This window comes from Lutjanus erythropterus, chromosome 15, assembly GCF_056507025.1.
Source record: "Lutjanus erythropterus isolate fLutEry1 chromosome 15, fLutEry1.hap2, whole genome shotgun sequence".
NCBI lineage: Eukaryota > Metazoa > Chordata > Actinopteri > Lutjaniformes > Lutjanidae > Lutjanus > Lutjanus erythropterus.
In genome coordinates this window covers 8,963,659-8,988,998 of record NC_139331.1, presented here as the reverse complement: position 1 = coordinate 8,988,998, position 25,340 = coordinate 8,963,659, and the positions used below count along the sequence as shown (strand labels likewise).

Below are 25,340 nucleotides of genomic sequence, written 5' to 3'. Positions count from 1 at the left end.
GCCGAGAGGCAGCCTGGATGGAAAACTGGACCTTAATAATCACAGATGGAGAACTGGCTTATCCAAACCCCTATAGAGCAAAACTTTTTCCTCCTCTGGCTTCTTTCATCACTGCCAGCACATTGGTACATTCGACAAGTGGTTTGCCATGAGATTTTTCTTTTACCTCATGCTTCCCATGCTACTTCTCCAGGAACAATGATTTTCAGGGTGGACTTAACAGTTAGGCAAGGAAGTCCCCAATTAAAACGAAGCCTTAACAGCTATAGATATTTTATTATGTTTAGATAAAATATATCGTTCTACAACGTTCTACAATCTACAACTAGAATGGCACCTTAAAGAGTGCAGACCTCTGCTAACACCAGATGCCCAATCTTTCAATGTTAACAGTAGTGAAAGATAATTTGTCTGTCTGACATGATTTGGATCCACTTCAAAATTTTATGGGTTCTTCCTTGGCCCCTGTTGCATTTCTACCAAATTTCATGAAAAGATTCCGAGACTGTTGAGCACCTAAAGTCGTTTATCAAGCAAGCATGGGAGAGAATTTCATTTTCAAAACTTGAATAATTTTTGTCCTCGGTTCCCAAACGCTTACTGAGTGTTGTGAAAAGAAAAGGTGATCTAACACAGTAGTAAACATGCAACATGGACGTTGCGGGCATCAAATTTAAAATGAATTCATATTTGCAAAAAGCAATGAAGTTTATCAGTTTGAACATGAAATATTTTGTTTATGTGTTGTATTAAACTGACAAGGATTTGCAGATCATTGCATTCTGTTTTTGTTTGTTTTACACGGTTAGGGCTGCAACTAACAATTATTTTCATCATCGCCCAATTCAATGTCCTCGAATGTCTTGTTATTCAGTATACTTTATAGAGCAGTAAAGAAACCAGAAAATATTCACATTTGAGAAGCTGATTTTGGAGAGTTTGGACTTTTTTTTTTGGTTCAAAAACAAAAAACAAAAACAAAACTCAAAACAATAAATTGATTACCAAAATAGCAGGTGATTAATGTAATAATCAATTAATCAATTAATTGTTGCAGTTCTGTGGCGCCTGGGTTGCTCAGTTGGCAGAGCGTTTGCTCCATGTGTGGAGGCTGTAAGTCCTCTGCAGCGGCCGTATGTTTGACTCCCGCCTGTGGCCCTTTGCTGCGTGTCATTCCCCCACTCTCTCTATCCATTTCCTGTCATATCTTCAGCTGTCATATCCATTAAAGGCATAAAAAAGCCCCCCAGCTGTTGCAGTTCTGTATGCATTTTTTGGAATCTGGGTTGCACTTCATGTAAAATTTTGAATTCAGGACTTTGACTTTTAACCGGAATGTAAGGTCTGAGGACTTGCTCTACCAAGACCAACATTTTAAATTGAAGAGAGGTTAGAAATAATGCATGATGGGGGCTCGTGCCTCAGCTTGCCAAAGACCCCTAAATGTCTAAATGCACTCCTGATGATTTAATGAACACATGGCTTGCGAACGCCCTTTCTACGTATCACTTGCTGCACCGACACCAGAACCTGACCATAAATTATTGTTATTAACCTTGAGTGATCATTTCCTCATTGAAACAAAATGCAGCTGATGTGCAACATCAGTAAAACATTTCCTGTTGGGTGGCTTTCAGCTTTATCTGGCGGTCACTGTATCATGAAGCGTGGAGATTAAATGGTGTCTCAGCATGATTGCATCCTCGGAACAGGCTGAGCTCTGAACACCATCGTCATCATCATTATATATGACCGTTTCAAGAGAAATTGCACAGATTTAGTCCTTCCTCTGCTCTGACACGTGTATATCTCTCTCTCACTCTGTCTTTCTCTTCTTCCGCCGCTGTATTCTCCTGAATGGCGTCCAGGAGTCTGAAACCTTAATTCAATAAGAGATAAATTGGAAAAATGTGCAAATGTAAGGCATATTTTGTGCTCGCCAGCCAAAGAAACATTTTGAGAGTGCATTTCATACTCCCCCCTTTCAACCTAACTGCCCTCTTCCCTCCTTCTTTTTCTCTCTTTTCTGTGTGCCGTAAATCGTCCCGGGGTTCCATCTGCTTTCTTTGCCGTGGAACAGTTAAGAGACTGTTCATTAGACTGACACAAACCAGAGAGGGTCTGTAAGGGTGGGAAGGTGCTCCCCGGGAGGGGCGAGGGAGAAAGAAAGAGAGCAATCTTGGCCCTGGACCAAGCCGCTGACCCTGGTGGGCCTGCTGTTTGGGTCACAATACAGAGGTGGATGGATAGGTACAGATGGAGTGATAGATGGAGGAGGATGGCTGTGGCAGAGGGGCAGACTAATCCATTTCTTTTGTTTCATGTGATGAAGACCTTTGTGTAGCTTGAGCCCATCCATAAATTGGACTAAAAGGCTCGACTGCAGAGCTGCTGCCAAGCAGAGCGATTTAACATGCCTCCATCTCTCCCTCCCTTTGTCTCTTCATCCCTCTCTGCTGCCTCCACCTTTCTTTTCCTTCTTTTTTTCTCTGCATCCTCTATACCACTTTTTGCCTTTGCAAGTGGGACAAAAGTGTTCTTGCCCAAAGTAAATTTCTATCTGCTCCTCTACAAGCTCTTTTATTAGTGGTGCCTTCAGCAACTCTGTCCAAATCAGCCCAACAGTTCTCTTCAGCTCGCTTCAGTTCCAAAAGTCTGACACAGAAGAAGAAAAATACCATCCTGTCACTGTGCTCTGGCTCTGGTGGCTCAAACAAGTCTGATAAATCTGCTAGATGGAGCGTCATGTTTCATGTCGGTTTCAGGTCATAGTGGTGTTTGACATTGAGACAGTGGAGCAGAATTTTGAGAACTTTAGCTACTTTGTGATTTTTTCATAGCCATTCAAATTTGGCTGGGTGGTTAATAACACGTTTATGTGGTGTGACAAACTCCAAACACTTATTGTTGCTGTACATGAACTTTAATTCTTTTTTACCACTTCCCCAGTCTGGCAAGTGAGTTGCCAGATTTACTTACCTGACATGGTATTTTACTTGCCCTGGGCAAACAGGCAACACTTATTGTTGAGTCCTGCTTTTTCACCTTCGTTTTATCTTGCATTGTCCTTCTTCCCTTCCTCAGAGAAGCACTGGAGATCTGCAGCCAGGATTTCACTGGTCGTTTAGTGATTTAACTGTGTTTAATTTTGGTAACACTGAGTTCCATGTCTGTTTTTGTTTTACGCTTTGCTTTTTTAGCCTACTAGTGCGGAGCCAGATATTTTTCTTTTCTCAGCCAGCAAGTTTGCCTTCATCCATGTGGATTAAAATGACAAAAAACATGTCCACTACACTGCATGCCAGTTTGATAAAGTTACACGGACACACCTGCTTACAAACAGTCACATATGGCGCATATATGCATGCACGGTATATGTCAACATAACGGAACTACAGCAACATTTGGCTTGCATTTCCTTGGCAGTGTTTTCTGGAGCGTGAGATGGAGTCGATTGAATGAGAGCAGGACTTCAAAGCTGTTTTTAGCACAGTGTTTCACTAATGCTCATTTTGTTTTGGAGTCCTGGTGGACGCAGCAGCTCTGACTGGCTGACTGTGACCCTGGCCAGTCTCAGGCTCAAGACTGTGGGAGCTGAGGGTTCTGGCAAAGAAGCCTGCCTGGCTTCTGTGCTTGGGTATATTTACTAATGGCACTCACTGGGATGTTGGCAACTCCTCAATCCCCACTATATGGTCTCTGTGGTCCTCATGGTATGATACTGCTGGGTAGAGCTGCTGCTCTTAACACAGGCCTGAACTCCAAGCACCACTGAGCCGCCCTCATCAGAGAATTCAGGTCCCCTGTTCCTGTTTTCTGTGCCGTTTCTTTCTTTCTTTTATTGGAGTTTCAACTTCTCAACATTCTTTTGAAAATCCAAAGCTGGGTTCATGTTTTTGTAACATTGTATCCATTTGATCAGGTTTGTTTTGGGTACTTTCTCAAGTACGCCAAGCTCATACTTGTGTATTAGGTAGTTTGTACTCGGCAAGTTCAATTGGGAGTACAAACTCTGGGAGGATGTAGGATGATCATTCTGAAACTGGGACAGCAGTGTACTTGATGACATCACCGTCTCAGCTCATCTTGGCATGTTTACTGTGTTTTTTCCTGTGTTTTCATTCTTACAACGACAACCACACCTCGCTCGCTGGCAGTCCTCACATCTCCGCAAACGTCAGAGCAAGTTTTCAACCAGGCTTTATATTGACCACAGATTTGACGTTTAAACAACTTGCATAAAAAACTACAGTTTGCGACACAGAAACAGCAGTATTTCCAAAATTTTGACTTACAGTTGTGAGTTTCCTCTTCCACCATTGCCGCTGCTGGTTGGAGTGAAATGCATTCTGGAATATGAAGCTGGCCCAAGTCCACACAAGTCACCACCTGATGTATCCTCAACAAAATGGGCGGAGCAAGAACACATCCAGGTATTTGACTGTACTTGGTGAGATGCAGACTTTTGAATTGGAACAGTATAGGTTTCACTTTTTGGTCTGGATTGTTGTGTGTGGAAGGTTTTACACCTGTAACATTGGTTTGGTTCAAACTGAAAAGTCTGAAAGTCTGGACCAGATAGGAATTGATTAACTGTTGCAGCTTTCAGACAAAACAAGGTATGTATGAAAATAACCTCAGAAATGACAAGTAATAGATCATCAAAATAGCTGCTGGTTCATTTTCTGTCAACTAATCAATGAATAAATAAGTCATATCAACTCGATTCTAAAAATCTCGTTACCTCATGACCGTCATTAGTATGAAATGTAGAGTAAATGTTTCTCCTGGTATCGCAAAACAAGCTACAGTAACAGTTAGTAGTAGTAGTGCAGTTATAGTAGCACATTGTCAATTTCAAGTTAATCAAAGCAGTCTTTCTCTATATAGAAGGCCTTTGTGTGTTTCTTAACTTAAGAGCAGTTAGTTGTTCCTGTTGTCTTAAGAAAGCCAGGCCTATTAGGACATGTGGCTTGAAGCCAGACAGCTCCCTCTCTAAAAGCATGAGAGCCCATACATGTACAGATGAATGCACACAACGCTTGGCAAGTCTTACGTCACCCTGTAGGACTCTACTCTTCATCGTCCCCGGCTGCCAGCACAGACATGAGCCCCCTCAGAGGACGTCCTCAGCTGTCAAGGCCGACTCGAGAGCATTGCACTGCCTAGTGTTTGACTATACGTGTGTGTGTGTGAATGCATGCATAGTAGCGCAGCTGGCCTTGTGTTCCTGTCCTTGCACTTTTTGTATCTGAACACATCTTGTTCTTTCACTTGTTTATTTTAAGATGAAGGGTCAAGGTTTGATGATGTCAGACTGTTCCTGTTGGACTCAACATGGACACTTGGTCTGTTGTCTTTCTGATACTTGCAAAGTGTGTGTCTCTAGATGACAAGGTGTGCAAGAACCTTTCATGTCAAGACTAAACTCTACACCCTATCAAACGTACATTGATGAATGGAATTACAGATTATGATAATTCATAGAAAATTATGTTTGAATATGTGCATCAATGGTTGTTTATTTTATCAATAGGAGAGTTTTACATAAAAGTATACACTAAACTATATAATAATCAAAATTATAGTTCAACTGATACTGGGTAGGGCTGCAACTAATGATTATTTTCACGATTTATTGATTATTCATTCAATCAGAACATGTGCCCTCTGTGCCGAGGCTCTGAGTCCTCTGCAGCGGCTGTGGGTTCAACTCCTGCCTGCGGCGCTCTGCTGTGTGTCATTCCCCCGACTCTCTCTCCCCCTTTTCTGTCATGTCTTCAGCTGTCTGTCCATTAATGGCATAAAAAGCTCCAAAATATATTTTTTTAAAAATCAAGACATTGTGACAAAATGCTCATCACAATTTCCACAGAGCCCAAAGTACCGTGTTCAAAATGCTTCTTTTGTCCAACCGAAAGTCCAAAATTCAAAGATTCTTCATTTGTTGTCATAAATGACAAAGAAAAGCAGTAAATCTTCATGTTTAACATGCTGAAACCATGAAATATTTACACATTTATACGTTTTTGGTTGAAAAGTGACTAAAATTATTATTCAATTATAAAAATTGTTGGCAACTAATTTTCGTTCAGATGACTAATAAATTAATACTAAAGAGAGTTAAATTGACAAAAATCTAATAATGAGACCAGTAAAGTAAGTATTTTAAACAGTTCAACATAAAATCCCTTTTTTTAATTCAAGATAGATAATAAATGGGACATTTTACTGTATAAAAATCAACTCGTCAATGCTCTCTGTTGGACAAACTAATGGAGACAGTGTTTCTCAATGACCTCAAACCTACTTGATATTTCTGAACTGCAGTTCAGTTGCGTATCAGCTGACATGAACACAGTGATGGATATATCTACAACGTTAGTAAAACTAATATTGTGCGCAAGGTTCAGTTCTTTAATCATTTAGTTTATAAAATATCATAAATTAGGAGAATTGTGAATTTGTGTCCTAGGTGACATCTTCAGATGTCAGGGTTTTGGATTGTTGGGCAGATAAAACAAAAAATATTAAAATGATTTTTCATGGGACATTGTATTTCTGTCTTTCAGCAATCAGCTGTCAGTTGGAGTGCATGTCTTGTGGGACAGTGTAGTCCATCATCACAGTCAAAAATCAAGTCATTTTATAATCCCTGCTACTTCATTAAATCATTGTGAATATACTGTACTGAAAATGCATATAAATATACATAATTCTAACCACAACAACTGATCAGATGTTGTATTCTACACAGTATGTAACGGTATTGCAGTGTAAGAGTTTAAGCCCTGATAGCAGCCTTAGCCCAAGTGGTCTGTCTGACTAACTGCGCCATAACTTCCGCTTTGATAACTGGGCTAAAAACTTAAGATAGAGGTGATGTATGTATAGAAGAAAGGTGTCTCATTATAGCTCCAACTATTAGAACATGTGTGCATTGAGGGGAAAAACAGTGAAATGTCCAGAGAAGTGTAATGCTTCATAACTCTCACCTGGTCTATATGTAATCACAGGCAAATTATTCTGTCTAGAGTCTAGAAGTAGTGGTATTATGTTACTGATGTTGGAGTATAATCCTTCTGACAGATTGTATGCAGAAATACTGTTTGCTCTCTTACGAGTCCGAGTGCAGTTGGGTCTGGTCTACGTCAGCTGTCAACAAGCCTCTGGCGGGTCAGACTTGAGCTGTGCCATCCCGTCTCTTACCGTAAAGCGCAGCAGGTTTATAGACCTCTGGAGGCTCTGTGCTACAGTCAGGCCTGCCGCTTCATTCGACGGACTTAATTGTGATTTGTGGAGCTTTTGTCTCTGGGGTCAGTCGCAATCTCATTCATTGAATAACTGTGGTTCATGTTAATGTTGTGATTACTCCGGCACGTCATGGATCACTGGATTTTTCAGCGACATCACTCCTGGCCCGATTTACAACTCATGCCTCCTTCTCCCATCTTTCGGAGATGCTGTCCAGTGGGAGGAGCTTTGAAAAGCATGATAAATGGATAGGTGCTGAATCAGATTTTGGAGCAAACGCAGACACCACAAACATTATAGTTTTCACATTTACTATATGAAAACATTGGCTTAGCTCCTATATCCACATCTGTGTCTTGTTTGGGTGTGTAGTCTTCCCAGAAAACTGAAGAATAATGGACTCACTATTAGTTGAAGTTTACTTAATAGCTTAATAACAGGGAGTTACTTCTCCTGATTGTCATGAATTCTTCAAATAATGGCGTATTATTGCAAACCTGCTGTCACGCTCACTTCTCCTTCTCATACACCTCCATCACACCCTTCCTCCTTCCATCCTCTCTTATTAGAGAAACAGAACTAGCTTTGTTTTTGTAATAATCACTTGGGCCTAAATCACATTTCCAAAGCTTGGAGGTCACAACAACTTCCCCTTTGGGGTTTGATTTAAGTGGCACTTAGGCCCGCTACTGTAGCTAATCACAAGGATTTATAGAGTGCATCACCAAGGGGCCGGAGGACCAAGGAATGTTTGCTGGCACCCTGCTGCAGGTGTTACAAACCTCTTTTCTTTCGTCCCGTCTTTCTTTCCTCTCGTCTATTATGGCTGCTGATGGAAGGCAGCTGGAAGACCTCGCTTGTTCTCCACTTGTTGGGTTAAAAGGGGGTTCTGTTGGTGGAACATAATGCCAGCAGCACCCTCCTCCTCCTCCTGTTGCCGCTCACTCCCCAGTCCGGAAAGTCCTCCACGTAAAGCTTTCATAATTACATTGATCTTGAGGGGGCCTTTTACGACCTGCTGACGCATTCAATCACATTTCAGCATGGCCCTTGTTAAGGGCTCCTGTGTTTTGCATATTCCAAGTTCATGTCCAACCGTTAGCACTTCTCGTGTTTCTGGTAATTGGGAGTTTTCACATGGCCCTGAAGGAGCGGGGTAAAGGATGGAGGACGTAAGGAAGGGAAGGAGGAAGAAGCAAACAAGTGGGGGAGGGAGCGGCGTGGATGGACTGAGAGGGGGGTTGTTGCTCTATTGAGACTGTCAGAAACTCCAGAGGCATGGACTACAAGATCCAGATGTTGTAGCCCCCCCCCCCCCCCAACATACACCCAACCCCACCATACTCATGTCTACTGTACATAGCCTTAGACACAGATTAGATTGCATCGAAGGCATTACAGCACTCATGGACAGCATTCGTGTTCACACCATTGTCCATGGTGCCTCTCTGTTTTGTTTTCCAGGCTAAATACAGGAAGTCATTATTAGGCTCTGCCTTATCCAAGGAAACATATCTGTTCCCTCGCACCCTCCCTCCTCCTTCCCTCTTTGAATTTCCACCCGATCACGTCTTTGGTCTGGTTTGAGTGAACGCAACAGCGGGCCAGAGCTAATGAGCTCGCTGTGATCTAAGAGCAATGCCATCTATAGGCATTCACTCCGACTTGTGCCAAATGCCAAACGCTTAACCTGGAGGGAGGGAGCAATGGAAGAAAAACTTCACATTAGAACCTTAATGGGACCTTATTTGGAGAACTTAAACCTAAGTGTTTGTTGGTTTTGGCATCAAGAAGTGCCTCAAGGAAGACAAGCTTATTTGCGACACAAGTGTCAATCCAGGAAGATGTCTTCCCAAGACGGATGATGAGATTAAATGAAAGTAAGGGCCTTGTCTTAACTCTCCCTCATCTTCCCCTCTCCTCTTTTTCCTCCTAACCCCCCCCCCCCCCTTCGCTGAGTAACCTTTGGCATGAGAGGTCAACATTGTGTTCCAGCAGGATGACCTTTGGTAATGAGAAGGCAGGTTAGTGGGCGACCTGGAAGCGCTTTGTCCGCCTCTCCTGGGAACACAAACAGTGACACTACTAAGGCACACAGGAACAGCTGCAAGGCTGCCGTTGTGTGCTCCTGCCTGCTCTGACGCCCATTTGTCATTTCAGTGGAAAAAAAACAAAACAGAAATATAAACAGAAGACGAATCTCCTTGACTGATTCTCCTCAGGTGCTCAACTTTACAGACTCTACGTGATCTTTGAGGAAGTGCTATTGTCTGAAAATTGATTGAGGTGAGTTAACGTTGTAAATAGTTTTTGTGTTAATAATTAATTTCTTGATAATATGAGGTGAAATATTTCCTTGTGACTAAGCCCTCAAGCCATTGTCCTTGTTGTCCAGTCTGTGAGGCCAACCCAACTGCCCAATTTCCAAAGAACTACCTCAGAAGTGCTGCGTCTACCTTCTTGCCTTTTTCTTTATCTGGGTAAGAGGTTTTAGCAGCACTGGAGTGAATTACCCACCCACAAAAGAATGAGGTGGCAGGTGTGTATGTGCGCTTGCCTGTGCTTGTGGGTATTCATCTGTGTTTTTTCCCCTAAAACTGAAGACAAAGTATTCCAAAAGTCTGTAAAGGTAGGTTCAGTCAGGCAGGTTCAGGCAGTTTGTAATGGGATTAAAACTGAGGGCTGACTTGATTCTAGAGTTCATTCATCCCTTTTAACCCCAACTACCTCACTCTGTGATCATTTAATTTGTTAAGTCCACATCACCATAGCCCGTTTGGGTCTTGCTGTTGCCTTTCGCGACTCTCTGTCCATACTCCACTGCTTTCATCGCCGCAGATCTCCCATGTTGATATCCCTATGTCATCTGATCCGGGTTTCTTTTTTTCATTGTTGCCTTTTGGAAAACGACCGGCCCCATATGAGCTCCTGTGTGACTTTCAGAAGCAATTTACATATCTGGCATTAAATCGAACAGCTGAAAAAAGACACAAGTGCAGAGAGGAGTGGGTAGATGCTTCCTGGCTGGCATCCATGAAGTACAAAGATTTCTAATCTGCTGGCCCAGCCCGTTCTACTTCTTTTTTTTTTTCCATTGACTCTGGAGCAATTGAGAAAAGGGCATCCTTCAGTGCTCTTTACTACATGTAGTGTTTTACTAGCATGTAAGTTCATGACATATCATTGACCTGCCAGTGGAAAATTTCGGTGGGGGGCAGGGAGAAAGAGGGGAATGAGCACAAATGGCAAAGCGCCGCAATAATTCTTGGCATTGATCCCCTATTTAACAAGCAAAGTTTTCTCAAGGCTGCTTGAGTTTGAGTTGATCCCATCGCAGAGAGAGCATGCTTTGGCTTTTCACGCTTTTCATTTTCGACTTGAAAGCGGCGCAGTTATGAGGCTACTTTGATCCTTTACAATTCTTCCATTTGTGAAGAATGAGACAGTAAGCCCTCAGGAATCCTATAGGCACAAAATAATCTTTGGAAATAATAAAAGAGCAGGGATTAAGGTTTGTTCAAAGATAGTTTGTGTCTTCAGATGAATTTATTGTATTGATAGCAAATGATTGGGTGCTTCTCATTATTTAGACCAAACAAACAAGTGATGAGTGATGGGCTTTCAAACATGTTCAGTCTGATGAGGTCATTGGAAAATACATTTTCAAGACTGACTGAAAGTGTTTCCTTGTATGAATGCTTCATGCCATTACATGTTTGCTGCTTGTTATGGACATAGGTGGGAAGTAACTGAGTACAAATACTTTGTTGCTGTACTTAAGTAAGGTTTTCAGGTATCTTTTCTTTACCTGAGAATTTTTTATTATTTTTATCTCGCATCATTGCACACCGCCTTCCCAACATCAAGACGGTTCCTTGGTGAATCCACCAGCCCAAATCGTGCACAACAGATGTAACAGTACAAAAATGATGTAAAAGATTCAACAAGATGAAAATTATGTAACAGGATGAACACAACGTAAAAGATGTAACAAGATATAAACAGTGCAACAAGATGAAAACCTAACAGGATGAAAGACATAAAAAGGGGGAAAGGACATAAAATATGTAACAAAATTAAAATGACATAAAACATGAAAAGCATGTAACAACAAAAAACGGTGTAAAAGATACAAGATGAAAACAGCGTTAAAGAAGTAACAAGACGAAAGATGATGTTAAAGACATAACATGATGAAAACAACATGACAGGACAAAAAGTTATGTAAAAGACATAACAAGATGGGAAAGTTTTAATGAGAAATAACAGAAATAACATAAGACAATAAAATGACGTAAGATATAACAACATGAAAAGTTACACAAAAATAACAAGATGAAACAGACAAGAAAGGGAGACTCAACTGCGGAGAAAAGATAAGGTTCTGTTTGTTTTGCACAGAATCAGTCGGATGGCTACTTTTTACTTTTATAGTTTAAATACAATTCAGAGCCTGTACTTTCTCACTTTTAGTTGAATAGAGAAGTTCTTGTAGTTTTACTTATAGTCCTTTTTCTTTACTCAAGTGTTGGTATTTCTTCTCGGGTAAAGAGTGTGTGGACTCTTGCCACTTCTGGTTATAGACATGCGGTTAGGTGAGTTAATGTCTTTGTATGACAGCGTCCCCCTCGACATAGAAACATGTCTGTGTAACTTGTCTGCAGGATACTGGACGACCTGGAGCCAGACTTCAGCGCTGTCTTGTCTGTCTGGTGATGGCTCTCACTCGGAGGAAATGAGTCTATGATACACAGGCATTGCTCAAATTCCTCCCCTTGTGTCATCGCTGCTAAAGCAAATAGCGGCTTAAGGGAAAGGATTCTGCCACTGAATCAACAGATTGTTTGTGTCTTCACAGGCTCAAAGGGAACATTTTCAGAATTGTGGAAAGGTAGGAATTTGGGGAGTACTTCCCTTTTAGCCTAAGCCTATTATCGTGAGACCAGTGACTTAGGTTTTTGATCAGCCTCTTCCATGGAATAACGCTGTTTTCAAAGTTTAGTGTCTAAAAGTTTGGAAGGGAGTTCTGTATTGGAGGGAGAATTCTGGACTTGAATCCCCAGAATTTGATTGACTCTTCTGGAAATGAGAGTGGACTGTGACTCGAGCCATTGGATTAATTGGTGCACGCATGCTTGACCTGGGCCTGCCAGCGACCTGAGGTAGATGGGAATTGTCTGTGAGATGGCTGTATGCGAATTAATTAGGGTCAACCTGGGCCTTCAGGATGGAGGCCTGGGCCTTTCCACTCCAACACACTATTGTCACATGTAGTAAGCAACACTGAATACAGTGATACAGACAAAGAAAACAATCCCTATCGTCACTTTTATGTTATTCAGAAACTGAAAAAATGACAAGCGTTTCATTTTAACCCCTTCAAGTTTGCACGTCTTGAAGACACTGCTATCATATAAACTGGATGACCAATTATATCTCTGCATACTGGAGTCCCTAAACGGTATTGGATAGGAGTGTCACCATTTAAATATTAAATCAAAAATCGTTGATATGAGTTTTCCATATCAAGATTCAAATTGAAAGCCAGAATCTGCGATTCTCCCAGTTCTTGTTTTTCTCTTCACTCCTGCCTACATGCATCATCTGAAGAAAAAAAACAACACTTCAAGGACAACACAATGAGCTTACTGGCTGTTAATTAACTCATTAATTGTTGCAGCTAGTATTAAGTGTGATTTGAGTATTAATTTATTATTAAATTATTTTCCAGCCGTTTTGAGAACTGATAAATTGTTTTGAATACTTTTTTAAAGAAAATATATCAAAATTCTCTGATTTTAGCTCCTTAAATGTGAATATTTTCTGTTTTCTTTAGTCCCGTACGAATATTTTTGGATTGTGGACATAAGAGAACATTTTAGGAGGTAATCTTGGGCTTTTAGGAATAATTGATAATTGATAAGAATTAATGTCAGGGCATACAACCAATGATCACATTATGATCACACATGAAAGCAACCCTTGAGACCATTTTTTCCAAATGTGACTGTATAAAATGACCTGCAGCGACCTCTAGGATAATCACAGTCTCTTTTAAATAAAACCCTTATAACAACTGTCTTGGAAGACTGGGCTGTTTGTTTAGCAATAGAAAGAAAATCATCAGAAAGAGACATTTTTAATGTAATGTGCTGTAAACTTATTCAATGTCTGTCTCTTTTATTTATCAATTTTGTTTACACAAAAAATCTAAAACTTTGCAATGTACTTGAATTATTATTATTATTATTATTGTTATTATTATTATTATTATTATTATTAATATTATCTTTTACCAAAGTATGTCTATGTCAGTGACTTAAAACCAGATCTGTTTCCTTGTAATACAGACCACATGGCACATAGTACATGCTTGATATGCATGCAACATGAAATCATATCTGAACAGGAAAAAACGGGGGACATGTTCTTGATTTAAAAAAAAAATTACTCCAAGCTTACATTACATTCTCATTCTGTTGCTCCAAAGCCAGCTCACATTAGCATGCTGTCTGTGTGATGTGTAAATTCTTTTATTTTTCTAGTTTGAGTCATTTAGTCGTCTACACTTCCACTGTTTCAGAGTGGAGGCTGGGGAGGAACTTTGAACCATTATGTTGGGTGAAACAGGCCCCTCTGACCTGAGGTTGTTACTCCAAATTGGCTAAAAGTCTCCTCATCTGTCCATGTTTCCACTCCCTCTGTGGCTCCAACTCTCTTCATCTTGTCCCTATCGACGCACACCTTGGTAATTGGTGATGTGGACCATATGTCGGGTTTGAATGGCCTTCTGTTCCGTAGGCCATTAGACTTACTCAAGGACGTATTATAACCCTGTTATTAGGCTACCTGTCCCTTCCTGGTCCGGCGTCACAGTCAGGGGGACGCAGTCTCCTACTTCTTTATCAAACCTTCTCATCTCCTCTCCTCCTCGCCTCTCAAATCATCACCTACAGCCGTACCTGCAGGAGCAAAACACTCCTCACTAGACTATGAGAGTGTTGTTCTGTCAGTGTGTGTAATCTTCACCATTAAGTGACCTCCTCGGACCTTATTAACGGACCGAGGGGACCCGGCAGAGGTGTGACCTTTCAGCTGGAGGGTCAGAGAGGAAAAACGCTTGCAGGTTTAGTATGTACGTGCCTGTGCACATGGCAGCCGCTAGGCTGCGAGGTCTCTAGGAACACTTTATGAACACATTCTCAGTCTTTCTCCTCTCTTCTCTGCCAATTTAAACAATCCCTCTTCCATCACTTGTTTTGCAGGCTAGCCTCTGTAGCTGGAAAGTTTTGAAATTGCTTGTTTCCAAAGGATTTTCACGGAAAATTAGCAATAAGTTTTTTTTTTCTTTTTAAGACACAGATGCAGCCATTGTAGAAGTCCTGCTCTGTGAATTCTTGCTTCCTCTCCAGTGGATTTGTTTTTTTTTAAATTGCCCCTGTCATGATCCCGATCATGTTCCTAATGTACCCTGAAAAACATGCCAGTGACGGATGAATATTATCTTTGTATCTCTTTACAGATTTAACTGTTTCTGTGGGGAGCTTTGAGAATCTGAACGCATGAATAGATGCAGAGCATGGTCCGGTGTCATCCTACAGGTAAGACTTGTGACACTGCAAATGTCAGACATAATCCACATCACACAAACAGTCATGACTAACTGTTCTAACTTTTGTAGCCTGAAAATGTCCTCACAAGATGTATTATAAAGCAGTGCAAGACACTATAAGAAGGATAAAGATAGTAGATAGAAATTGGGTCGAGAACTATTCTACCTGTAGTCTTTTTAAGATGGTTCTGAAGGAAAATGGCTGTGATGAGGTGTGTAATGCTGCTATTTGTTGATGTGCTGGTGCAGTTAAGGGAATGGCATGTCCTCCTTTCTACAAAATATTGCCATGAACTTGCTAGTCAAGGGACAGCCAAATCAAAGACACACATTTCCCCCTTGCCTGTAGTGCTGTTTATCTGTCTAGATAGTTTTGGTGTGAGTTGCTGAGTTTTGGAGATATTCACTGGAGAGAGGTCTGACTTCTCCGAATTATTATGGAGCTAGACGACACTCAGCTGGTGGTGCTCAAAGCAACAACAACAACAAAAAATCAACAGCAAAGTCTCTTTCCAGAAATCATGGCCCGAATACTTAAAATAATCCACAGACCTTGTGAGCATTTTCATGTAGGAACTATTTTCTTTCTACCGAACTACATCCATACCAAAATTTTGACTTTCATACCCAGTGTAGTATCATGATACTCAATACCAAAACAATACTTGAAACTGAAACGATACGGCTTCAGTCCTTGATACCTAATAAATTAGAAATGGATTGTCCACAAGAGACATTAACCCTGGACTTCTGAACATACAGCGAAACTGGGGTTATAACTTGAAAAAAATAGTCTCAAGTGTGCAGTTCAGTTCAGAGGCCAAGCTGAAGACAAACACACACCCCATGAGACAAAAATGTGCTTCAGTTTCAGAACACCGAACTGTTTTTAACAAAAGTATAAAAAAAAAAACTACCTACTTTTCAGTAAGTGTAAGACTATCACCAACTGTACCACTAAGCCGAACGAAAGTGAGCATCTACCCACGGCCAAGAGGCTCGTGTTTGTTGCAGTGCAGGATATAAACATCAGTAAGGTCCTCCGTGGCAGAGCTGACACAGTAGCCCTGCTGAACCAGCTAGCATGGTGACATGGTGAAACTCCTCAAAACAAGTTCTGTGGATTATTTAGAGTAACCAGGTCAGAATTTCTGTAAAGACACATTGCTTCTGATTTTTTCACGTTTTCTTTTTTTTTTTTTTTTTATAATGAGCCAAGTACCAGCCAAGTGACGGCTCTAAAACTCAGCAACTAAATAGTGCAAACATATTTTTGGTTGTAAATAATTGACTTGATAATGATACAGGAACAGTGTATGACTTGGCACACCAAATAATGATACAAGGCAATGTACTGCTACAATGAGCTGTTTTTGTGACCCCTCCTTGGACCTCACCATTAGATAACATTGTCTACAAAAAAGGTGTAACCCAAGGCTAAAACAGGGCTTTTAATTTGGTAAATCTTTTATGTACTATGATATTTTCGTCCCCAAGAGAGCAAACTTATTAGACCCTGATTTTGATGTTGCCCTCTGATGCCATAATGCCTTTGAAGAAAGCATTTATTATCACAAAGCCAACATAAAATCATCCTTCCCCTCGGGTCAGCACAGTACAGACCAACTTAACGGACGGAAGTCAGGATCCTTTAATCGGTGTCCCTTGATCACAAGCAGCCTAATAAAGAAAACATGCAAGAGGAGTTAGGAACGTCCTCTTCTCTCCCCCCGGTGCCCCCGTCTGGCGAGTTCAGACAAGCCTCCGGTAAAAGGTGAGGATGTTTGTTCTTCACCTCGCTACAACTGGGTCAGTGAGCAAGGTAAACGTGTTTACCCACGGCTCACAGCTCGCAGTGCCCTCACAGACCTTTAAGACGGACTCATGTTCAGGAAGAAATGGCCTGTGTCATGAAAACATACATCTCTCAACCACTTTTGGATATTTTAATGCAATTCTGCCCATTCTGACGCGTGAACCGAGCGTGGTTTTGCTCTCAAAACACGCTCGTTGGATGATTTGTGGTCGCAGCAGTGTGTGGCGGCGTGTGACTGTTCACAAATTATCCCCAGCAAGAAAAATAGCATCAACAGTTTGGGGTGAACTGTGTCCATTTACCTCGTCCAACACATGACTTCATGTTTAAGTATAAATCTAAACTCAGGCAGCAGTGCACGCTCAGGTAATCACACACACACACACACACACACACACACACACAAAGACACATTTCTCTCTCGCACTCACTCTGTCAGTTGCTCTGGTTCGCTCTGCCCTGACCTGCTGAAAGCCTTTCAGGGCCGTGTCAGTCAGCCAACAACTCTCTCTGGTCAGAGGCGCAGCAGTTTCAAGTTGGACGCCCGTCTGTCCTCCCTCCTCATTCCTTCACATCGGCTGCCCTGTCATGTTAACGTGCAGGGAAGTGTGTGTGCAACTATGCGTCAAATAGCTGCATTCAGTGTATGTGAATATGTTTGTGGTTTGGTTCCTGTCTGTGCACATGTGTAAAGGCTCGGCTGCTGCTCAGTGTGTGCGTGTCTGGATTAATTTATTATTGTGCGTGATCGTCGTGTGTGTGTGTGTGTGTGTGTGTGTGTGTGTATAATCACGGGTGAATTTGGAGAGCAGCTAGAAAGGAGCAGCTGTGGCCGCTTTGTAACATGGACAGCGTCTGTTGTTGATTGTGCTGGTCTGGAGGCTTCTCCTGCCTGCAGCTGCTCAGACTCTCCCTCTAATAGACTTCGCAGCCTTTGAAAAGCTTTTTAGAGCCCTTGAGGAAGTAAACACCAACCTTAGTCCAGGGCTAACTCTGCTGAAGCCAGGTCAGACGGTAGAAATCTGCAAATAATAACTGTTAATTATTTCATTTCTTGGTGACATGCTGCGCAGCAGTTTTTGTCTGTATTTAGAGTCTCAGTACATTAGAAATAAATTTTCCTCTGCATATGTTCTCCCCTCTGAGTGTCATCATTTCCTTCAGGAAATTGTGGTCATAATCAAGTAGACCAAAATTACAGTGATTAACATAGTGGCGGTTACATTAGGGAAGTAATTTGAGGTAGCTGGTTAAAAATAGCTAAAAAATAATGTGATCAGCAAATTAAAGTGATATTAAGAGAATTATTAACTCTACTCAATACAACGCAATGTGAAATGCTGCTCATGAGTCACAGTGACTCATTCGATGAGTTGGTTGGACCCTGCAGTATGTTAATCATCGGTTCAATGCTTGACGTTGGCTGCAATGTATTGCAATAAGATGCAACAGAGGTACCAGCACTGAGGGCTCTGGCAAAAAAGTTTGATTTAGTAGTGTTGTTACGACACTGGGATTTCTACCTTGGATATAAATATTGATATTCTATACCATTTTGGATGAAAAACTGACACAGCCCTTGCAAGGCCTGAACGATTTTGAAGAAATATCTAATTGTGATTCGTTTGACTGGTATTGCAGTTGTGATATGATTTGTGCCCATGATGTTCCCTATGCTAATGTGGTTGGGATTTATGACCTATACTGCAGCCAGCCACCAGGGGGGTGATCAAGATATTCAATCTCTAGAGATGTCAATGCTTGGATCTTAGAGTACATTAAGTTCAGTTCAGCGCTTGGTTTTGCCTACAGTGTATTGCAGGAAGCTGTGAAAGGGGTGCCAACACAGAGGGCATTTGGCAAAAACATGGCGTTGTCCAGCAAAAGATCTGCACCTGGCTTACCTGGAGTGATACAGTTCAATACAAAGTGCTGGTGTGGACAGTCTAATGCAGGGGTGGGCAATTATTTTTCATGGGGGACCACATGACAAAGGCTGTTGTGGCTTGATCAGACTGCCGTGGGCCGGACACTAATGATATAAGATCCAAATACTGGCCAAATGTCTAATAATGGAATGGTCAGAAGTGTTCTACTATGGGCTAATATTGTGATGGCATTGTCCAAAACTTGATTTTTTACAGTGTACCATGCATGATGCATACAGGTTGCAACGATAGCAGCAGCAAAAGTAGAAGAAGACTAGTTTAATACAGTTTAATATAAAAGATACAGTTCATTATCATTACCAGTGAACACAGCACTGACCCCTTTCAAATGAAGGTCCGTCTTTGCTAGAGTTTTTGTCTTTGGTATTTCCATGATGACCTTGCAGGCCACATGAAACATTTCAGTGGGCCACACTTTGCCCAGGTCTGATCTAATAGATGCAGGCCCATATCCCTGTTGGCTTACTTAATAACAAGAGTGTTGTACTTGTATTTCATTGGCACAAAAGATTAACTAGCTGCTGCTGAGTTGTCTCATGGTATTATAAACCACTGCACAATGTTTTGGCACCTGATAAGCCTCAGAAGTCATGGATGTATTACTCAAACTGGATTTCCTGGATCATATATCATGTGTCATCAGTAACAGAGCAACCACTGCAGCCCCCTAACTTCAACTAGAGCCAACTGATTGGTGAGGCCAACATGTAGACCAATATTGCTTACAATATTACACAGTATTATCTATTACATTATGTTATTACAGAACATTTGGACCTGAACAATAAACAGTTAAAGGAGTCATATTTTGTGAGTCCTGCCATATTTTGTTTCCCAGTGATCCACTTAGAACATTTTTTTTTTTTTTAAATAAATAATGTACGTTTGTTATTTCAAAGCCATCATTCTTCTCTTTGGCTCATGACAAGCTGTTTTGAGTCTGAACTTTTCCAGTTTTATTTGAATAAAAGTGAAAAGGTCCAGTCCAAATGTTGAAAGAAGTGCATAAATTCACCTCTGACATAATTTGTTTAGCAAAAGCAGATCCAACGCATCTTGCTCCATTAAACAATCTTCGTCTACTACGAACCACACCAAATTCTGTTCTCAAGTTTAATACTTACGATTCCATGCCAAAATAAAATTGTGAAAGAATATTTATTGGTTACTTTTCAAAATCCACATGAACCACTCTTCACATCAACGTAAATTAGATCCACCACAAAAGCACTTACTTAAAAAGACAAGACTTAACTTTTAGAACTGTTTCACCTGTTATTTCCATTATTTCCTTCTGAAGTGACAGTGGTAGGGTGAAGACTGAACTTCTTTTTTTCCTCTGACATTGAGGATTGGCATCTGATTGATTTACACAAATAAAACTTAACATGCAGCTGAACAATCCTTGTAGCCTGCAGAGCCAAATCAGATACATATTGTTTCATAATCAACTCAGTTACAATATGGCAGTCAAAAGAATTGTCTTACTCACATGTGATGTCATATATGCTGATATAATTATATTACGATAAAGACATTTTTGCTACATATACCTTTTTCTTTTCTTCTTCTTTCATTTTTATTACAACAGGGCTACCCACTTGAAGGTTGAGTTGAGTGGCTGTAAAATACACTCCTCATAATAGTGTCCCATTATTTTGTTATTTAAAAGCTTTTACTTTGTAGCAGCAAAATCAGGAAATGTTGGGTTTTCATCAGCAGTAACTTACCATGACTCCAATCAGCTGAAAGCAAACATGAAACAGTAAAATAAAGCAGATACCTGAAAGTACAAACAGCGACGCAGGAGAGAAACTAAACTTCAAATCACAGAGATTCAGTTAGGAGATACAAAAGTACTGAGAGATGAACACAGTGGCTCTTAAAAACATTCTTTTCTCTGCTCACCTGCACACACATGTTCAGTCTTGACACACACTTGTTTGAGGGGAAGAAGGGTGGGCCTAAGGGGTCCATCTTGGGTGTGACTCGGTGCATTAAAAGCAGTAATGGAAATGCTAATCAGTACGCCGCAGTTTGACTCTGTGCGACAAAAAGTGGCAGTGGAAAAGCTCCATCGCCAACCATTCTCAGATGGATTCATGTAATCGCTGAACAATGGACTGAGCAAATAAACCAACATCTCCCAATTGATAACCAAAGGCAGGTGGCCGTAGGGAAAGTACAAAGCATTTATGAAGCATTTTGTAACTTATCCAAATGTTTTTTAGCTTGCCCAGTCAAATGTGTCTGCCAGTAACCATCGAGTGATCCTCCCTCCCTGCTCTTTGCTAGCAGCTGTGTTGACTGTCTCGTGCATGGGAACCCTTGATTACTAGGCTGACTGTACATTAGGGCTGCGCCTGGCAGCCAGCTCATTGTTCCTCCCTCCTCCAGCACACAACACACAAAACACAGCCCGTGGAGAAAAAACTTTGATCGTGGAGAGTTGTAAATGACTCCTTCTCCATCATCCAAGGCCTCAGGTTATCCAGCAGGCTTTATTAGCCTAATGAACGGTTCGTGGATGTTTATCTATGCTACAGTATGTCTGTCTTGAGACGCCTCCGGCAGCCTTTTCATGTCCAATAACCATGCGTTGGCAGACAATGGCATGTTTTTTGCTTCATTAGAAGCTTCAGCTGCGACGGCTGGGGATGATGTCTTCATTAAAGTTTATGATTTGTTGATTTTAATAATCTGTTGTGTTTCTTGATGTGATAGGGAGGCATTAGGAAAACACCACTCCTTGATATAACAAGACACAGGTGTAGTGAAATGACATCAGTGCATAAGCTCAGTTTGGAAGCAGCCCTCCAGCCAAAATATGATTTAACTTGTTATACGTCCACGGTATGATTTATGATTAACCTTGCTTGATGTAATGAAACCACATATTAATATCAAGGGACAATAAATATGATGGAAAAACTGCTGATGTCGAAACATTTTGGAATTTTTGAATAGAGTCTCAGTCAGTGATCAATAACAGATGCTTTTAAAAATCTCAGACTTCGTTTTATGACAATTAGCCAACATATTTGTCCAATCCTCTCAGTAAATCTATGGCCAATACACTTAATTTAGCTCATATGAATTGCCAATATCAGTATTTGTGTTTTATCAGAGTTTATAAATGATTAACCTTTGGAATCATTGCATTGGAGGCCTGATCACCTTCACCAAACCCTAATCACTGCTTCAATCATATTGGAGCATTTTCTGCATATTTTCTAATCAAATAAAAACTGTGAGACCTAATCCAGCCTGGCTGTTAGAGGAAAAATACACAGTATGCTCAATGAATTAAAGGTTAATGAAGCGGATGGAATCGTCAGTGTCTCCAGTACAGATGCTCACGCACTCATTCTGTTATTGGATACATTGGACACATACCAGATGTTGTATCCAGCCAAGTTATTGCATAAAGTTATTCGATCCAATAATGGTTATATAATACAAATTATATAACAGACACATTAATTCTTTTTCTTGTTTGTCACTCTGAGACATGATACCAGTGTTCAGGGCGCAGATACAGGAGGGTTTAATAACCTCTCCAACCTCACTGATGCTTGGCTTGACGCTTGTGTTTTAGCTGTCCTCCACAGTTCCTCAACTTCCAGTGCTGAGTTGTGACAAATGATGCACAAAATTTACAAAGTAACTTGGTGGGATCAATTGGGTTTATAAAGAGTACAGTCTGGACCTGCTGTATTTGAAAAGTGCCCTGAGATAACTTTGTTATGATTAGGCGCTACACAAATAGAATTAAAATGAACAGAGCTCATGTTGCTCATGTTCCATCCAATCCGCAGATTAACGGCAGTGCCTTCATCCCTACAAGTGGGACTGGGAGATGACATTCTAATTGGTTTAATTCATGTTTCGCTCAACACACACACCTTGATTAATAAAGTCACTAAATGCAACCCCTTTGCACCTCACTTTGCACCCAGATTGGGTCCCTTAAATTTCAAAGGGGGGTTGAACATGTCCTAAATGCATTTGGACTGTGTGCTTCAGGCAGTGCACTGTAAAACATCTACATAGGGCCCTTAGTCTTGTTTTAATACTTAACATGAGAAATACATAAATGTGCTTTCACAATTTTCACTATATACAGATCTGTTCGGTCTCCTCAGTCTTCCACCTAACCCACAGTCTAAACCCTAATTGTAGCTCTATATGGTGTCGTGTCTGCTGCACTGTCTCCTCTCATAGATCCTCAGTATGTAGTTTGACGAGTCTCCTGCATAATTCAGCCCATAGCCTGAGAAACCTTTGCTTTGAATCCACCGACTCCCTGTTCATTTCCAAGCTTTCCCCAGACGGGAAACAGGTCTTAAAACCAGGGAACTGCAGAGGAAATGATAAATGAAGGAGAGGCACGGACGCTCAGCTTCAGATCAATGCAAATCTGAGCTCTGTTTATTGTTATAGGTGCTGAGGTTTTGTCAGAGAAAGACTGGCCTTGATCACAGTCGTAGGAAGCACGACCTATACATCTGTGTTTGACACCTGGCTGACCCGCTCTACATGTATGTGTGAGTGTGTACATGGAAGATTATTTTTTCAGTAACTGATATCCAAACGTGTGTTTTTTTTTACCCTGTGATTGAAACCTTCTTTTACCTCTCACTGACTTTTAATAGGGAACTTTAAAGGGATAGTTTGGCTTATTTAATGTGGGGTGCCATATTGTATCGTTTCTTTAGTTATCTTTTTTTCATTGTGATGATGGCAATATTACAATGTTATAAATTCATACCATCATAATGGCAATATTACGGTGGAAGAGCTGGTTTCAGAAAGGGGAGCGAATGGAGTCGGGCAATATGTTAAAATTTTTCAAACGACCATCGTCAGGCCATCAGTTGGCGATTGGCGATATCTTCGTCCCCCCTTCCCGTCCTCTCAGTTCTTGGCTGTGAGATGTGTGCAAGTGGCGAATTCACTACATTGCGCACACTGCATATGATCACTATGTCCAGTAAACAAAATAAACTTACAAAGTGTCAAGAAATTAGATATTCTTACTCTGATTTCCTTTTTTAAACTGAGAAGTACAACCGCACACACTCTGAATTGAAGTTTCTCTCTTTTACCAAACTAAGACAAGCTTAATTGGCTCGTTAAATCCTCGGAAAATTCCCTTAATTCAAATTCAACAGAAAAACATGCTCACTCTTCCAGCAATCACCAACTGTGCTTTGGTCAAATTAAATCATTAATTCACACCATGAAAAGAGTGCAAAGAGTCTGCGGGCTGTTTATCACAGAATGGTCTAACATATTGTGATATTATTTTAGGGCCATATCGCCCACCTCTCGTGTGGAGTTTTATGAGGTACTTATTGTGACTTATTGTTTATTAGCTACAGCAGAGAGAGGCAACATTATGGAAGCTAAGCAATCTACTGCTGTGGACGGTGCCAGCAGCAAAAAATATTTTAGCCACTTAAAAAGGGTCCAGTCAAAATCAGTGTAAGGTAATGCTATATTTAGAATATTTTCACCATTTTACCTTTTCATCAGACAACCTTTGCTAATGGGAAACTGCCACAATTCAAATATCTCTCTCTCCAAACCAACAAAACTCCACAGGTGAAATCAGTCAGTCTCATCAGTGAAACATTTGTGTTGGTTTGGAGAGAGAAATATTTGGCTTATATAATGGCAGTTTCCTGACAGCAAAATACAGCAGAAAATAGCTTATTAAAAATATAGCGTAGCCTTAAACAGAGCTGCAATGATTAATTGATTATTAAAACTGATGGCCAACTATTTTGATAATGGATTAATCAGATTGAGTAAGTTTTTAAGAAAAATCCTCTGGCTTCAGCTTCTTAAACGTGAATATTTTATAGTCTGTTGACTCAATGACTTATGACAGTGAACTGATTATCGGTAGGTTGTGAGCAAAACAAGACATTTGAGGATGTCATTTTGGGCTTTGGGAAACAATGATCAACATTTTTCACTATTTTTTGACATTTTATAGGCAAAGAACTCTTCATCCATTAATTGAGAAAATAACTGACCGAATCGCATATGAAAATGGTTAGTTGCAGCCATAGCCTTGAACTGATATTGATTTTTTTTTTATTCAGACCTTTTTTAAGTGGTTAAAATCTGTTTTTTTGCTGACCCTGTCCACAGCAGTACATTGCTTAGCTTCGGTATTGGTCCCCCCTCCTGCTTCTCCACAGTGAGGGCATGCTGACTGACATCTTCTGTAGGTAATACACTGACTATTTTTAAGAACCTTACACAACCCCACTTTAAATAACCCAAACTACCCTTCTAATGAAGTTCTTTTGTGGACTGTGGACACATTTTGGGGGTGTGTAGTCCCCAGTAGCCTAAAGCTCAGGCTACTGAGGACTTGCTCATGTTCTTTGTCACTTGATTTCCCACAAACCACTAGCAGCAGCAATTCTGTTTTTTTCCTTTCATTCCGTAAAGAATTTTAAACAAATATTGTTGCTTTGACATAGACAATTTAAATTTGGCCGCCCCTGGAAAGCCCTGTTTTGTTCTCCCTCGGAAAATTGACGATTGGGTTTCTTTTGTGGCGAAGTGGGTAAGAAGGGAGATGAAGCCTGGAGGGACATGTGTATTCATAACACCAGCGCCTCTTTTCTTTGAGTCGGCATTGTCTGCTGTTGTGGATCCTCTTTGCTCCATTGTCTTGTAAGTTCCGCTG

The 25,340-nt window shown here is 40.8% G+C and overlaps 1 protein-coding gene across 1 annotated transcript in view; it reads left to right on the top strand.

The window, feature by feature from the left end:
* Positions 1 to 25,340, top strand: part of disp1 (dispatched homolog 1 (Drosophila)) — a 112,425-nt gene that overhangs the window by 17,428 nt on the left and 69,657 nt on the right. Inside the window, exon 3 of the mRNA XM_084737701.1 lies at positions 14,777 to 14,855. The gene's annotated coding sequence lies outside the window, so the exon portion shown is untranslated. The remainder of the gene's footprint in view (positions 1 to 14,776; positions 14,856 to 25,340) is intronic.